Source organism: Leucopleurus acutus (assembly GCF_964270905.1).
Source record: "Leucopleurus acutus genome assembly, chromosome: 4".
In the NCBI taxonomy this organism is placed as follows: domain Eukaryota; kingdom Metazoa; phylum Chordata; class Mammalia; order Artiodactyla; family Delphinidae; genus Leucopleurus; species Leucopleurus acutus.
The window spans coordinates 140,246,220-140,264,197 of record NC_139146.1 but is presented as its reverse complement, the minus strand read 5'-3'; the positions used below and the strand labels follow the sequence as shown (position 1 = coordinate 140,264,197).

At 39.5% G+C, this 17,978-nt stretch overlaps 1 pseudogene across 1 annotated transcript; it reads right to left on the bottom strand.

Annotated features, from left to right (window-relative positions):
* Positions 1 to 8,594: 8,594 nt before the first annotated feature.
* LOC309960861 (riboflavin kinase-like) lies at positions 8,595 to 9,236 on the bottom strand (annotated as a pseudogene). Its single transcript has one exon. The product of its transcript is annotated as a riboflavin kinase-like (transcript).
* Between the last annotated feature and the right edge of the window lie 8,742 nt (positions 9,237 to 17,978).

Genomic DNA, 17,978 nt, shown 5'->3' with positions numbered 1-17,978 from the left:
ATTAAAGAAATAGAAAAAATTTTTTTCCTTGTGATGAGAACTCTTAGGATTTACTCTTTATTTTTTTAATAGATCTTTATTGGAGTATAATTTCTTCGCAATACTGTGTTAGTTTCTGTTGTACAACACAGTGAATCAGCCATATGCATATATGTATCCCCATATCCCTTCCCTCTTGAGCCTCCTTCCCATCTTCCCTATCCCACCCATCTAGGTTGTCGCAAAACACGGAGGTGATCTCCCTGTGCTATGCTTCTGCTTCCCACTAGCTAACTATTTTATATTTGGTAGTATATATATGTTGATGCTACTCTCACTTTGCCCCAGCGTCCCCATCTCCCCGCCGTGTCCTCAAGTCCATTCTCTATGTCTACATCTTTATTCCTGCCCTGCCACTAGGTTCATCAGTACCATTTTTTTTTTTTTTTAGATTCCATATATATGTGTTGGCATATGGTATTTGTTTTTCTCTTTCTGACTTACTTCATGCTGTATGACAGACCCTAGGTCCATCCACCTCACTACAGATAACTCAGTTTTGTTTCTTTTTTTGTTTTTTTTTTTTGCGGTACGAGGGCTACTCACTGTTGTGGCCTCTCCCGTTGCGGAACACAGGCTCCGGACATGCAGGCTCAGCGGCCATGGCTCACGGGCCCAGCCGCTCTGCAGCATGTGGGATCTTCCCGGACTGGTGCACGAACACGTGTCCCCGGCATCAGCAGGCGGACTCTCAACCACTGCGCCACCAGGGAAGCCCAGTTTTGTTTCTTTTTATGGCTGAGTAATAGTTCATTGTATATATGTGCCATATCTTCTTTATCCATTCATCTGTTGATGGACATTTAGGTAGCTTCCATGTCCTGGCTATTGTAAATAGTGCTGCAGTGAACATTGTGGTACATGTCTCTTTTTGAATTACGGTTTTCTCAGGGTATATGCCCAGTAGTGGGATTACTGGGTCATATGGTAGTTCTGTTTTTAGTTTTTTGTTTTGTTTTTCTTGCGGTACACGGGCCTCTCACTGTTGTGGCCTCTCCCGTTGTGGAGCACAGGCTCCAGACGCGCAGGCTCAGCGGCCATGGCTCACGGGCCTACCCGCTCCGCGGCATGTGGGATCTTCCCGGACCGGGGCACGAACCCATGTCCCCTGCATCGGCAGGCGGAGTCTCAACCACTGTGCCACCAGGGAAGCCCTGTTTTTAGTTTTTTAAGGAAGCTCCATACTGTTCTCCATAGTGGCGGTATCAATTTACATTCGCACCAATAGTGCAGGAGGGTTCCCTTTTCACCCCACCCTCTCCAGCATTTACTGTTTCGAGATTTTTTGATGGTGGCCATTCTGACCAGTGTGAGGTGATACCTCATTGTACTTTGGACTTGTATTTCTCTAATAATTAGTGATGTTGAGCATCTTTTCATGTGCTTTTTGGCCATCTGTATGTCTTCTTTGGAGAAATGTGTATTTAGATCTTCCCCCCATTTTTTGATTGGGTTGTTTGTTTTTTAATATTGAGCTCCATGCACTGTTTGTATATTTTGGAGATTAATCCTTTTTCATTTGCTTCATTTGCAATATTTTCTCCCATTCTGAGAGTTGTCTTTTTGTCTTGTTTATGGTGTCCTTTGCTGTGCAAAAGCTTTGAAGTTTAATTAGGTCCAATTTGTTTCTTTCTCTTTTTCTTTTCATTACTGTAAGAGGTGAGTCAAAAAAGATCTTGCTGTTTTTTATGTCAAAGAGTGTTTTTCCTATGTTTTCCTCTAAGAGTTTTATAGTGTCTGGCCTTACATTTAGGTCTTTAATCCATTTTGAGTTTATTTTTGTGTATGGTGTTAGGGAATGTTCTAGTTTCATTCTTTTACATGTAGCTGTCCAGTTTTCCCAGCACCACTTATTGAAGAGGCTGTCTTTTCTCCTCTGTATGTTCTTACCTCCTTTGTCGTAAATTAGGTGACCATATGTGCGTGGATTTATCTCTGGGCTTTCTATTCTATACTATTGGTCTATATTTCTGTTTTTGTGGCAGTACGGTACTGTCTTGATTACTATAGCTTTGTAATATAGTTTGAAGTCAGGGAGCCTGATTCCTCCAGCTCTGTTTTTTTCCCTCAAGATTGCTTTGGCTATTCAGGGTCTTTTGTGTTTCCATACGAAGTGTAAAATTTTTTGTTCTAATTCTGTGAAGAATGCCATTGGTAGTGGTAGTTTGATAGAGATTACACTGAATCTGTAGATTGCTTTGGGTAGTATAGTCATTTTCACAATATTGATGCTTCCAATCCAAGAACATGGTATATCTCTCCATCTGTTTGTGTCATCTTTGATTTCTTTCATCAGTGTCTTATAGTTTTCTAATTACAGGTCTTTTACCTCTTTAGGTAGGTTTATTCCTAGATATTTTATTCTTTTTGTGCGATGGTAAATGGGATTGTTTCCTTAATTTCTCTTTCTGATTTTTCGTTGTAAGTGTATAGGAATGCCAGAGATTTGTGTCCATTAATTTTGTATCCTGCAACCTTACCAAATTCATTGATTAGTTCTAGTAGTTTTCTGATGGCATCTTTAGGATATTCTATGTATAGTCTCATGTTGTCTGCAAACAGTGACAGTTTTACTGCTTCTTTTCCAATTTGTGTTCCTTTTATTTCTTTTTCTTCTCTGATTGCCATGGCTAGGACTTCCAAAACTATGTTGAATAATAGTGGTGAGAGTGGACCTCCTTGTCGTGTTCCTGATCTTAGTGGAAATGCTTTTAGTTTTTCACCATTGAGTATGATGTTTGCTGTGTGTTTGTCATATATGGCCTTTATTATGTTGAGGTAGGTTCCCTCTGTGCCCATTTTCTGGAGAGTTTTTATCATAAATGGGTGTTGGATTTTGTCACAAGCTTTTTCTGCATCTATTGAGATGGTATATGGTTTTTATTCCTTAATTTGTTAATATGGTATATCACATTGATTGATTTGCGTATATTGAAGAATCCTTCCATTACTGGAATAAATCCCACTTGATCATGGTGTATTATCCGTTTAATATGTTGTTGGATTCTGTTTGCTAGTATTTAGTTCAGGATTTTTGCATCGATGTTCATCAGTGATATTGGTCTATAATTTTCTTTTTTGTGATATCTTCTTCTGGCTTTGGTATCAGCGTGATGGTGGCTTCGTAGAATGGATTTGGCAGTGTTCCTCCCTCTGCAATATTTTGGAAGAGTTTGAGAAGGATGGGTGTTAGCTCTTCTCTAAATGTTTGATAGAATTCGCCTGTGAAGCCATCTGGTCCTGGACTTTTGTTTGTAGGAAGATTTTTAATTATAGTTTGAATTTTATTCCTTTTGATAGGTCTGTTTATATTTTCTAAATCTTTCTGGTTCAGTTGTGGAAAACTGTACCTTTCCAAGAATTTGTCCATTTCTTCATGGTTGTCCATTTTATTGGCATATAGTTTTTTGTAGTAGTCTCTTATAATCCTTTGTATTTCTGCAGTGTCAGCTGTGATTTCTCCTTTTTCATTTCTAATTTTATCGATTTGTGTCCTCTCCTTTTTTTTCTTGATGAGTCTGGCTAAGGGTTTATCACTTTTGTTTATTTTCTCAAAGAAGCAGCTTTTAGTTTTATTGATCTTTGCTAATGTTTTCTTCTTTTCTATTCCATTATTTCTTCTTTTAAACTTTTCAAAATTAACTTTATTTTTTATAGCAGTTTTATGTTCACAGCAAAATTGTTTGGAAGTACAGTGAATTCTCATATACGCCCATTCCCACACATGTACATCCTCCCCAACTATGAGCATCTGTACTACAGTGGTGCGTTTGTAACAGTCAATGAACATACATTGACATATCATTATCACCCCAAATCATTAATTTATATTAGGGTCCACTCTTGGCATTGTACATTCTGTGGGCTTGACAAATGTATAATAACATGTACCCATTGTAATATCATACAGAATAGATTCATTGTTCTAAAAATCCTCTGTAGTCTGCCTATTTATCCCTCCCCTGCCCCATTAACCCCTTGTAACCACTGCTCCTTTTGTTGTTTCCATAGATTTGTCTTTTCCTGAATGTCATATAGTTGGAATCATACAGTATGTAGCCTTTTCAGATTGGCATCTTTCACTTAGAAATATCCATTTAAATTTCCTCCATGTCTTTTCATGGCTGGAAAGCTCATTTCTTTTCAGCATTGAATAATATTCCATTGTTTGTATGTACCACAGTTTTGTGTATCCATTCACTTACTGAAGGACATCTTGGATGCTTCTAAGTTTTGGCAGTTTTGAAAAAAGCTGTTATAAACATTCATGTGCAGGTTTTTGTATGGATATTAAGTATGATCAGTTTTCAGTTCTTTTGGGTAAGTACCAAGGAGCATAGTTTCTGAATTATGTAGTAAGAGTATGTTTAGTTTTTTTAAGAAATCACAAAAATAACTTCCAAAGTGGCTGCACCATTTTGCTTTCCTAACAGCAATGAGTGAGAGTTCCTGTTGCTCCACATCCCTGCCAGCATTTGGTGTGTGAGTGTTTAGGATTTTTGCTGTTCTAGTAGGTGTGTAGTGCCATCTCGTTGTTTTAATTTGCAATTCTCTAATGACATGTGATGTCAAACATATTTTTATAGCTTTATTTGCTATTTGTATCTCTTCTTTGGTGAGGTGTCTGTTAAGTCTTTGGCCCACTTTTTAATAGAGTATTTTCTTATTGTTGAGATTTAAGAGGTTTTTATATATTTTGGATAAGTCCTTTATCAGATAGGTCTTATATTTCGAATTTTATATTATTTTATTTTTTATACAGCAGGTTCTTATTATTTATGTATTTTTTACATCTTAGACTATATATGTCAATCCCAATCTTCCAGCACATCCCCCCACTGTCCCACCACCCCCGCTTTTCCCCTTTGGTGTCCATACGTTTGTTCTCTACATCTGTGTCTCTATTTCTGCCCTGCAAATTGGTTCATCTGTACCATTTTTCTAGATTCCACATATATGCATTAATATACGATATTTGTTTTTCTTTTTCTGACTTACTTCACTTTGTATGATGGTCTCTAGGTCCATCCACATCTCTACAAATTACCCAATTTCATTCCTTTTTATGGCTGAGTAATATTCCATTGTATATATGTACCACATCTTCTTTATCCATTCGTCTGTCGATGGGCATTTAGGTTGCTTCCATGACCTGGCTATTGTAAACAGTGCCACAATGAACATTGTCATGCATGTATCTTTTTGAATTATGGTTTTCTCTGGGTATATGCCCAGTAGTGGGATTGCTGGGTCATATGGTAATTCTATCTTTAGTTTTTAAAGGACCCTCCATACTGTTCTCCATAGTGGCTGTATCAATTTACATTCCCACCAACAGTGTAAGAGGGTTCCCTCTAGTAGAGCTAATCAATGAATTTGGTAAAGTTGCAGGATACAAAATTAATACACAGAAATCTCTTGCATTCCTATACACTTACAATGAAAGAGCAGAAAGAGAAATTAAGGAAACAGTCCCATTTACCATTGCAAAAAAAAAGAATAAAATACCTAGGAATAAGCCTAACTAAGGAGGTAGAAGACCTGTACTTAGAAAACTATAAGACACTGATGAAAGAAATCAAAGATGACACAAATGGATGGAGAGATATACCATGTTCTTGGATTGGAAGCATCAATACTGTGAAAATGACTACACTACCCAAAGCAATCTAGAGATTCAGTACAATCCCTATCTACTACCAATGGCATTTTTTACAGAACTAGAACAAAAAATCTTAAAATTTGTGTAGACACAAAAGACCCCAAATTGCCAAAGCAATGTTGAGGGAAAAAAACGGAGCTGGAGGAATCAGACTCCCTGACTTCAGACTATACTACAAATCTACAGTAATCAAGACAACATGGTACTGGCACAAAAAGAGAAACATAGATCAATGGAACAGGATAGAAAGCCCAGAGATAAACCCACACACTTATTGTCAACTAATCTATGACAAAGGAGACAAGGGTATACAATGGAGAAAAGATAGTCTTTTCAATAAGTGGTGCTGGGAAAACTGGACAGCTACATGTAAAAGAATGAAATTAGAACACTTCCTAACACCACACACAAAAATAAACTCAAAATGGATTAAAGACCTAAATGTAAGGCCAGACACTATAAAACTCTTAGAGGAAAACATAGGAAGAGCACTCTTGGACGTAAATCAGCACAAGATCCTTTTTGACCCACCTCCTAGAGTAATGGATATAAAAACAAAAATAAACAAATGGGACCTAATAAAACTTAAAAGCTTTTGTACAGCAAAGGAAACTATAAATAAGACGAAAAGACAACCCTCAGAATGGGAGAAAATATTTGCAAATGAATCAATGAAGAAAGGATTAATCTCCAAAATATATAAACAGCTCATGCAGCTCAATATTAAGAAAACAAACAACCCAATCAAAAATGGGGGGAAGATCTAAATAGACATTTCTCCAGTGAAGACATACAGATGTCCAAGAGGCATGTGAAAAGCTACCCAGTACTTACTAATTATTAGAGAAATGCAAATCAAAACTGCAATGAGGTATCACCTCACACTGCTTAGAATGGGCATCATCAGAAAATCTACAAACAACAAATGCTGGAGAGAGTGGGGAGAAAAGGGAACCCTCTTGCACTGTTGGTGGGAATGTAAATTGATACAGCCACTATTTCATTTATTTCTGCTCTGATCTTTATGATTTCTTTGCTTCTGCTGACTTTGGGTTTTCTTTGTTCTTCTTTCTCTAGTTGCTTTAGGTGTAGGGTTAGATTGTTTATTTTAGACTTTTCTTGTTTCTTGAGGTGAGATTGAATTGCTGTAAACTTCCCTCTTAGAACTGCTTTTGCCATGTCCCATAGGTTTTGGATCATCCTGTTTTCATTGTCATTTGTTTCTATGTATTTTTTTTTTCACTTGGTCAAGATTTTTTTCAAGGCCTGAAAACACTGACTAATGGAAAATGGCCCTACTGCAATTTCTTATAATATATAAATACTTAATATAAAACTTTAAAAAATGTAGACAGTATTAACTAACTCCTAAACCACACACAATAGGCTTTTCAAAAGCAATAGTTATTTAACAAAATGTAAGGTGACAATATCAAAGAATTTTCACACTTAATGAGGACACAATCAGTCACAAGCTACTCAAACAAACACAAATCTTTTTTACACTTTCCATGTTTGTTTTTAACTTTGTTTCATAGAACCACTGATAATTTAGGCTTTTTTCAAGTATAGGATTTCTAACATTCAATTATATTTTCTAAGTATTTCTATAAAGAAGAAATGAAAAAGACACATACTACATTGTTTGCCATAAATTCATACACCAAAAAGTCAAAACAATCCAAGTGAATTTATTCCTGCTTCTCCCTTCTCCAACATTAGCTTTAGATGTTCTTCTAAATATTATATAAACAGTTTTGTTAAAATCAGTTCTGTCATTTATGCAGATTAGGGGAAAATGGTTTTATAATAAGTTATCTTTAAAATTATCTTCTAAATAGCACTCTTTAGCCTTAAATTACATTGTGCACACACAACTACAACAGTTTGCATTTGCTCAGGAACATATAATCACATTAAAAACAAATAACCTTGTATTTCATAGTTTAGCTGGCTCTTAAAATAGTTTCCCTGGGGGGGGGAAACAAGTATTTTGTGTTGTTTAAGAAACTGGTATATGTAAATGAAATGCTAAGTGTTCGTTTAAACTTGGAGAAAACCTACAGATGAACTTTTGGGTGTTTTTTCTAAAATGCAAGAGATATGTGCTTAATCACTGTTCATATAGTGAAGGGATGGGATGGCAGATACAGATGGCAGATGAAACTCTACATTTTGTAAATGTAGAGTTGGATATTCTAAATGGAAGAACTGACACTGACAGTTGTTTACAGGAAACAAAGGTTAAGAAAAATGTTGAAGAATATCTACTCTTAAAAGGAGAGAAGTGTTATATAACACATAAATGAGACCTAGAGATTCAAAAAACACTTATTTTACTGTTTTAAAAGAAAAACAAAAAAATAATAGGGAGAGAGTCTAGACCAATTAGAACTGAGGCAGCTGTAACAAAGATGGAACACAGTACAATGATTTGAGCCCTTAAAGGAAATGACTAAAATGAAATTTCACAAGTCTTCATGTCTATAATAATATATAAATGCACAAAATATCAAAAATATGAAGTCTGGATTTTTCCCCTTAGGTTTGTAATAAACTGTCAACCCTCTGCTTAATATAGTTACTTTTATAAGCCTTCTGATTATCAGAGCATGCTATACAGGTACATGCATGCTAGAATTTTACCATGAGAATTATAGTTCTCATCTCAAACTAGTGACTTGCCTGTTACCCATATTTATATATATTTCATTTCCATTATAAAACACTTAAGACCTTTCTAGTGGTACATTTTAATTAACATATTACATAAAAAAGAATCTTGATTTTTAAAATGAACCTTTTTAGTACTTAGAACCTTTTAGTAACTTAGTTTAGTAACTTTAGTAACCTTTTAGTACTTTAGAACCTTTTTAGTAACATGATGGGTTTAATTGAACAGTTGGAACATAATATGGTAACTACATTGTACTGTTTAATTCACATTAATTCACAGTTTAATTTAGGAAAATGTTTGATTTTTAAAGTATAACCAAGATGAGACTATAGAGTTATAAGCAGTAAAATATTAGAAAACAGTGAATGAATAAATATGATGCTTTTCCATCAGTGGCCATTCATTATTTTGCTTTTAGGAACCTGGAAGAAATTGTCTTCTTTGAGCTTCAAATGTTCTGGTAAATCTAGTCGTTTCTTAGCTTCCTCAATATCACCTTGAATTGCTGAAATAAGTGACTCTAAAGAATCAAAAGTTCTTTTCTGGTCTGAGGTAGCCGACGATGGCCACGTTGAGAATTTCCCCGTAGAAGTCCTCTTTGAAAGCATGCATGATATGAGTTTCCATGGACTCTTTTGTATTCTTGTAGTTTGGGTTCCATCCTATGCTCACTACCATCTTATGGACGTCTCCACTTCCAACACTGGCCCAACCATAATATATGCCAGTGGATACGTCAGCTGGAAGATTATCTACTACTTGTTCAGGAAAGTTAGCTGTAGGGATGCCCAGCTACTTGGAGCCGCGACCGAAGCCCCGCACCACCTGGCTGCGGCGGAAGTACGGCAGGTGCCTCATGACGCCGTCAGCTAGGGGTGCAGGCTGTGGTCCAGTCTGCGCGTCCCGCGGAGCCGCTGTTGAGGCGGTGCCTGGACCCCCTGGACCAGCCGGGGGACACGGGTGGGAGCTCCGCAGGCCAGCCGGCTGGCTGGGCGAGTGCACAGGCATACAACGGGCCTAGCGGCACAGACGACACACCATGGCGAGACCCTCACGCCTGACCGAACAGAAGGTGCCGGGTGACTCAGATGCTACGTCTGGGCTCCTGAACACCGGCGGAGGAAGTGTGTGTTTCTATGTATTTTTAAATTTCTTCTTTGATTTCTTCAGTGATCTCTTGGTTATTTAGTAGTGCACTGTTTAGCCTCCATGTATTTGTGGTTTTTACAGTTTTTTTCCCCTGTAATTGATTTCCAGTCTCATAGCATTGTGGTCAGAAAAGATGCTTCATACGATTTCAATTTTCTTAAATTTCCCAAGGTTTGATTTGTGACCCAAGATGTGATCTATCCTGGAGAATGTTCCATGTGCAGTTGAGAAGAAAGTGTATTCTGCCACTTTCAGGTGGAATATTCTATAAATATCAATTAAATCTCTCTGGTCTATTGTGTCATTTAAACCTTGTGTTTCCTCATTTATTTTCTGTTTGGATGATCTGTCTACTGATGTAAGGGGGGTGTTAAAGTCCCCTACTATTATTGTGTTGCTGTTGATTTCCCCTTTCATGGCTGTTAGGATTTGCCTTATGTATTGAGGTGCTCCTATGTTGGGTACATAAACATTTATAATTGTTATATCTTCTTCTTGGATTGATCCCTTGATCATTATGTAGTGTCCTTCCTTATCTCTGGTAACAGTCTTTAAAGTCTATTTTATCTGATATGAGAATTGTTACTCCAGCTTTCTTTTTTTTTTTTTTTTCTTTTTTGCGGTATGCGGGCCTCTCACAGTTGTGGCCTCTCCCGTTGCGGAGCACAGGCTCCGGACGCGCAGGCTCAGTGGCCATGGCTCACGGGCCCAGCCGCTCCGCGGCACGTGGAATCCTCCCGGACCAGGGCACGAACCCGCGTCCCCTGCATCAGCAGGCAGACTCTCAACCACTGCGCCACCAGGGAAGCTCTCCAGCTTTCTTTTGATTTCCATTTGCATGTAATATCTTTTTCCAGCCCTTCAGTTTCAGTCTGCATGTGTCCCTAGATCTCAAGTGGGTCTCTTGTAGACAGCATATAAAGGGGTCTTGTTTTTGTATCCATTCAGCCAGTCTTTGTCTTCTGGTTGGGGCATTTAATCCATTTATACTCAAGGTTATTACCAATATATATGTTCCTATTACCATTTTCTTAATTGTTTTGGGTTTGTTTTTGTGGGTCTTTTTTCTTCTCTTGTGTTTCCTGCCTAGAGAAGTTCCTTTAGCATTTGTTGTAAAGCTGGTTTGGTGGTGCTGAATTCTCTTAGCTTTTGCTTGTTTGAAAAGCTTTTGATATCTCCGTGGAATCTGAATGAGATCCTTGCTGGGCAGAGTAATCTTGGTTGTAGGTTTTTCTCTTTCATCACTTTAAGTATATCTGCCACTCCCTTCTGGCCTACAGAGTTTCTGCTGAAAAATCAGCTGATAACCTCATGGGATTCCTTTGTATGTTATTTGCTGCTTTTCCCTTGCTGCTTTTTATACTTTTTCTTTGAATTTAATTTTTGTTAGTTTGATTAATATGTGTCTTGGTGTGTTTCTCCTAGGGTTTATCCTGTATGGGACTCTCTGTGCTTCCTGGACTTGATTGACTATTTCCTTTCCCATGTTAGGGAAGTTTTCGACTATAATCTCTTCAAATATTTTATTCTTTTTCTCTTCTTCTTCTGGGGCCCCTATAATTCAAATGTTGGTGCATTTAGTGTTGTCCCAGAGGTCTCTGAGACTGTCCTTAATTCTTTTCATTCTTTTTTCTTTATTCTGCTCTGCAGTAGTTATTTCCACCATTTTGTCTTCCAGGTCACTTATTCGTTCTTCTGCCTCAGTTCTTCTGTTATTGATTCCTTCTAGTGTATTTTTCATTTCAGTTATTGTGGTGTTCATCTCCGCTTGTTTGTTCTTTAGTTCTTCTAGATCTTTGTTAAACATTTCTTGTATTTTCTCAATCCGTGCCTCCATTCTATTTTCAAGATTCTGGATCACCTTTACTATTATTACTCTGAATTCTTTTTCAGGTAGATTGCCTATTTCTTCTTCATTTATTTGGTCTTGTAGGTTTTTACCTTGCTCCTTCATCTGTGGCATAGTTTTTTGTCATCCCATTTTTTTTTTTTTTTTATGAGTAAAATTGTGTTCCTGTCTCACTGGTTGTTTGGCCTGAGGCTTCCAGCACTGGAGTTTGTAGGCTGTTGGGTAGAGCTGGGTCTTGGTGCTGAGATGAGGACCTCTGGGAGACCTCACTCCGATGAATATTTCCAGGAGTCTGAGGTTCTCTGTTAGTCCAGTGGTTCGGACTCGGAGCTCCCACCACAGGAGCTTCAGCCGACCCCCGGCTCGTGAACCAAGATCCCGCAAGCTGCACAGCGTGGCAAAAAAAAATAAAAAAGAGGAGAACGATAACAAAGTAAAAAATAAAATTAGACTAGGAAACAAACAGATATGTTAGAAAGAAAATATATATATATAGATGAAACAACAACCAGAAGGTAAAACAGAACCACAATAGTATAAAAGAGGAGAAAAAAAAAAAAGGTGGAAAGGCCTTGGCTGTGGAGGGTGGGACCTAAGCAGGGGTGGGGTTTGGGTGGTGGGTGGGGCCTCTGCTTAGGACCCACAGGGCTGGAAAAGGCCCTGGGGGTGTGGGGTGTGGGGCCTCGGCTCAATGGAACAGAAGGGGCCCAGCCGTGTCTCCCACCTCCGGTCTCAGAGGACGGGGGAACCCCACCAGGGAGCGCAGCAGTTTTCCTGGGCCTCGAGTGGGTGAGGCAAATATCCTCCACTCCTCTCCCGCTCCTCTGGTCCTGGAGGGCCCCTCCTGCCTGCCTCTTGTACTCCCTCCCTCCGCCCCCCCCCCCCCCGCCCCAGCCTCCCTCCTATGCCCCCAGGACCCACGCAGCCTGGAGGGGGCTTTGGAGGGCGGGGAACTGGCCTGGGAGCTCAGTAGGTTTCCCGAGCTCTAGTGGGTGGTGCCAATGCCCTCTGCTCCTTCCCCTGCTCCTCTGGTTCTGGAGGGACCCTCCTGCCTGCCTCTCCTGTTCTCCCCCAGCCTCCCTCCCATGCCCCCAAGACCAGTGTGGCCCGGAACAGGCCTCTGAGGGCGTAGGACCCTGCCCAAGAGCCCGCAGACATCCCCGGCCGATTGGGCAGGGGATACACTGGGCACACACCCCACGATCCGAGCCCCCGAGCGTCCCTCCAGGCATGGGAACCCCTCACCCCTCTCAGCCACACCCCTCAGGGGTGCCAGTCCTGTTCCACCTCTACTTCTCCCCAACTCAGTCCCCACACATCCTACCGGTTTGCTTTTGGGGTTCCTCCCGTCTCCTTGGGCGTTGAGGTCCCCCATTGGCATCCTGCAGGAGCCCCAGTCGTGGGGAGATGCAAACTCCGAGTCTTCCCACACTGCCATCTTGACTCCACCACCTAGGATTTACTCTTTTAACATCTTTCATATATAATGTACAGCAGTTTTAATTATATTCATCACGTGTGCATTATATCCCTAGTACTTATTTATCTTATAACTGGAAGTTTGTACCTTTTGACTGCCTTCATCTAACTCACCCCCCCCCCCAACCCCTACCTCTAGTAACTACAAATCTGATTTTTTTACTGTTCACTCCATGACGTTTAATCACCTTGTAGCTGCCTGTGAGCTGGTATGATTGGAAAGGGAGGATTCCCACAGCGTCTGTTTTCTAATTGTGAATGGCTACATGAAAATCATCATAGTATTCCACTTCAAATGTCAGCTTCTTAGCTTCATCCCTCATCTCCTGTGGTACTACACAACCCCTTTCAATAGCTGTAAAACAGTTCTCTGTTAGGAAGAATAATAAGCATTATACATTGTATAGTGGCAGGTACCCTGGATGTGTGCAGTATTCGAATTCCATTGTTCTAAATGCATTTGTAGTACCTTGGCTCATTAACACATGTTCTTATTTATTCATTTATTTAAACAGCTTTTTTTTACTGAGCCAATCCCATATTTCAGGCATTGCATTTGATGCTGTGGTAATGATGATGAATGTGATATTCAAAGAGTTCACAGTCTAATAGTGCAAACAAATAATTAATCAGACAATTACAGTATAGTGTTTGACATGTTATAATGGGGGGAGTAGAGGGTGCAATAGGAACAGAGAGGAAGTATATGTAACCTAGATTTCTGGGAGCTTGAGGGCCCTGCTATAATGTGACTTGGACAAAGGCTGGGAGTTAAGGAACATGGAGTTTGGTGGGGATGGGGTTTGGGCATGGATGGGTTTCAGAACAAGGAACTACATGTGTGAAGGCTCAGAGACAAGGGAGCCTGGTATCGTTTGAGGGGCAGGAACTGGGAGAAGACTGAAAGAAGCTCAGTGTAATTGAGGCACTGTGCGCGAGGAGTGAAATGAAAGATGTGAGAGTAACATGGAAGATTCATGTAGAGAAAGGAGTGGTAAGAATACAAAATTTACTCAGCTGGTAATTGGCTGTGTGATCCTGGTAAGTCACTACACTGCGCTTACCTGGGTCTTGATTTTCTTCCCCATAAAATGAAGGTGACAGCCAAATGACCTCAGAAATTACATCTGCCCATACCCTATCAAAGCTAAGTTCAGTAGGTCCCTTTGCAGAAAGGTTTCTGCAAATGGCTTTTGTTAGTGGGGTTGGGAAGGGTTAATAATATTCTATCCCAGGAGTATAAAACCCAGAAGCTTGGTCTGCATTTTATTTTTCTCATGAAAGTTCATCTCAGTTTCTTTGCACTCCGTTTTGTTCTATTACTACATACACTGTTAATATTACAAAGAATAATGTTATTTATTTTAACCTTTGGTACCAAAGTCTAATGTTGCTAAATCATAGATAATTATCAAGCCAATCCCAATAAAGTAAATTTAAAGAGAAGTAACATTTCCTCATATTCCAATTCAGTAATGTAAATTGCTTGAGGACTTTCTGAATAAGTTGGAAAAAACTGTCTGTTTCTAGGGTCAAATTCTGAAATTAGGTTTCAAGGTAGGGAAGATGACTGTATTAAATTAATATCTGGGGCTTATTTATAGTCATTACCTGTTAGTCATAGTAAATGTGAAGAGCAGAAGTGGCAACTTTTCTGATCTTTTTATGTGCTTGTAAACTCTGCAAAAGTGGCCATTTAGCAATAAATGCATGTTCTCCATCAAATTAGCATCAATGCCTACCTCATCTCCTCAGGAAATTAGATTCACCTTTTGCATTTTCACCCACGATTTGGTGACCATGGTCTTTAAATATTTTGAGAACACTAAATTTAAAATGCTTGAAAAGCTATGTGTTATTTAATTTTCAGTTTAGATTTTCTCGCATACACCATTGTACGAAACATTGCGTTAACCTCATGCTTCAGTGGAGAAGAATCTTAGTTCTAAATTCTCAGCATGCTTTTCTTTTCCTATGAATGCGAAGCTTCAATCCACAGTCAATAATGTGGGAACTGTCTATTGTTTTTCTAGGCTAGTGATGGATGGATTTTGGTACTCTCTTACTGCTGGTGACAAAATAGGATACATTTATTTAAATACTGCTGGGAGATAGGAGTGAAATATTTAGCTGAAGATTTTTAAAGGAGAGCTACGTAAGGGTCAGTTTCAGAGTTCTATAAAAAGTATTTGGGCCACGTTGTTTCAGAACCCAGAACCATAGTCTCATAAGCTCTGAACTCCATATACATAGAAGCATGGGCGGACTCATAGAGCTAGAAAGTGGCTTCAAGGTCAAACACTCCAACATCTGTATTTTTGAGATGTTTTGTAGCTTGACTGATTTCAGTCAATCTACAAAGTGCACTTTAATAATTTCAACCAGAATTATTGTTGATTTATGTCAATCACTACTAGGTGGGACTGCATAGCAATATCATATAGTGAGGCCCGGGAAATGCATGATAATATCCTAGGAAAACCCAGTTCTCTTTAGATGTAAAAATTCTTGCACTCTTACTTGTTTACATAGAAAATATTTTGCAATCAAGACCTTTAAACTCACTCAGTACTCTACACAAACACAATCTGGCCCTTGCAGATGGAATTGTTTGCTGCTTACCATATGCAAGTTTTGTTCTCTCTTTTATGGGTTCTTACACACAGTTCCAATTTCTACAGTGTCTTTTACCCTGTTGTTCATGTTGTAGTTCTATAAGCTCCCAAGGCTCAGCTTAGGGCTGACCCGCTCCCCGAGGGCTTCCCGTCTTCCAGTCAGAAATGAGGTCTCTGTGCCTTGAATCTGTAGTCTTCTGGATTTCATTCAACTCTGCTTTTCCAGTGTGTCTAGCACAATGTTGTTATTAAATGTTTAATGAATGTATGCTGAAGAGAAATATTTCTGAAATACCAAACAGTAAACTGTTGATTGAAAATAAACCCATAAAAGCAGCACAAATTGCACCTTGTAAATAAATAATTTTCTGGAGGAAGTTAGGTCATTTCAAAATTGTGTTATAGTCAGTTGCTAATTAAGTTGTACTATAATTTAATTTAATTCCCAATTAAATTTAATTTATTGGTCATATATATCAGTATTCAAACAAATCACAATGAAAATTTTATTATAACATAATTTTGCAGTATTTTTTTCTTTCATTGGTCTTTCCTCTTATTTTCACATTTGATCTTCATACCTGTTTCTCAAGAAAAGAGGTATCATTATCCCCATTTTATAGATGAGGACAGTGATGACATGGGCAAAGGTAGCCATCTGGGGTCACACAGTGACTGCTTAAAGGGCTCTTCAAAACTGACTTAAAGCTCTTTTATTGCCATTCTCTAAACGGTTTCCCACAGCCACCCTCTTTTCTACTTGATCTGAGACCTCTCACTTCTCATAAAATCTTGGGTGTAAGAGTCATATGCATAAGATATGTCACATTACACAAACACACATACACACAAATACCAATTTCCATCTTGGAGCAATTCAAATGCCTTATTGATTTCTTTCAAAGGGCAACTCATGGTGGGGACTTCCCTGGTGGCGCAATGGTTAAGAATCCGCCTGCCAATGCAAGAGACATAGGTTCAAGCCCTGGTCCGGGAAGATCGCACATGCCGCGGAGCAACTAAGCCCGTGTACCACAACTACTGAGCCTGCGCTCTAGAGCCCACGAGCCACAGCTACTGAGCCTGCATGCCACAACTACTGAGCCCGTGCACCTCGAGCCCGTGCTCCGCAACAAGAGAAGCCACCACAATGAGAAGCCCGCACACCACAATGAAGAGTAGCCCCCGCTCGCCGCAACTAGAGAAAGCCCGCATGCAGCAACGAAGACCCAATGCAGCCAAAAATAAATAAATAAATAAAGGCAACTTATGGGTTATAAGTAGATCTATGTTAATTTTTTTTACAAGTAGTCAGTTACCAGTTTAGGAATAGAGTCTGGTTTTAAACTCTGTAGAAGGAGAGGTCAATAATAACAAGACTTGGGAAAAAAGAATCAAAACTAAACAAAGAATCAAATGAACTGTTTATGTAGAAAATTGGCAAAAGCATTCATGGGGGATAGTAAACCATTTACTTTTTGACTCCTTTCCTAATCATCAAAAGCAAGGTAATTTAATTCATAGCAGAATCCAGTTACTGCTCAGTAGTGCTGAGATTACCAATATGGTAGCTGAGCCCTACATGGGCTATAGTGGACTGGACTGTTGGAGTGGATCCAGTACTGCCATGGTCGCAGACCATCAGCCCGCAGCTATCCTTTGTGCTCAGGGCACCAGTGATTTCCTGTAACAGCTTACCCTCCAGCTGGTATGATTTGAGTTACCATGTACCAAGCCTCTCTGAGGCTCTAGATATATCTCCTTCACAAACCTAACATTTCAACCTCAGAAATAAAATTCTGTACTTTAATAGTGTTTTGAGAGTAACGTAGTAGAGTAGTTGCAGAAGTTGCTGGTGGCATCCTGCCTAGATCCCATTTACTATTTGATTACAGTGAGTGAGGCAGAAGCAGGCATTATTTTCCCTATTTTTCTGACTTTGAGGGGACTGATGTTTGGAGAGGTTAAATATTTTTTACTGATTGTATTTATTATGTTTTTCTTTTTTTAAAATATATTTTAGAATACTTTGATATCTTGGGACCTTGTGGACCCAGCGAGGGACTGCCTCTCCCGGGGTTAGCTAATTTCCAGAGATAGCAAACAGCTTGCTTCAGTACATCTTTGATATGCAAGCCAACCAATCTCAGTCCATATCCCCCATCCACCTCCTTTTGTTGGTGCCAACATTCTGGGACACTATCCTCCTGCCCTAAATCACCCCAGGGCCAGTTACCAGTTAACCGGGACCACCCCTATGGCCCAGAACCCACTGAAGCTCACTTAGCCTGCCTACCCCACCTTGCCTGTTCCTTTTCCTGAAATCCACAATAAAGGCCCTGGCCCATGCTTTTCCTTAGCTCTTTCTGCCTCCTGACTGACCCTGGGCTTCCCCATATGGCCCTGCATGGTGTGGCATGCTCCCTTCTTTTGGGGGAACTGTGAACAATAAACTCTTCTTTCAAGGCAGTTGCCACTGTGTCTGTCATCGTACCATATCTGACTAAA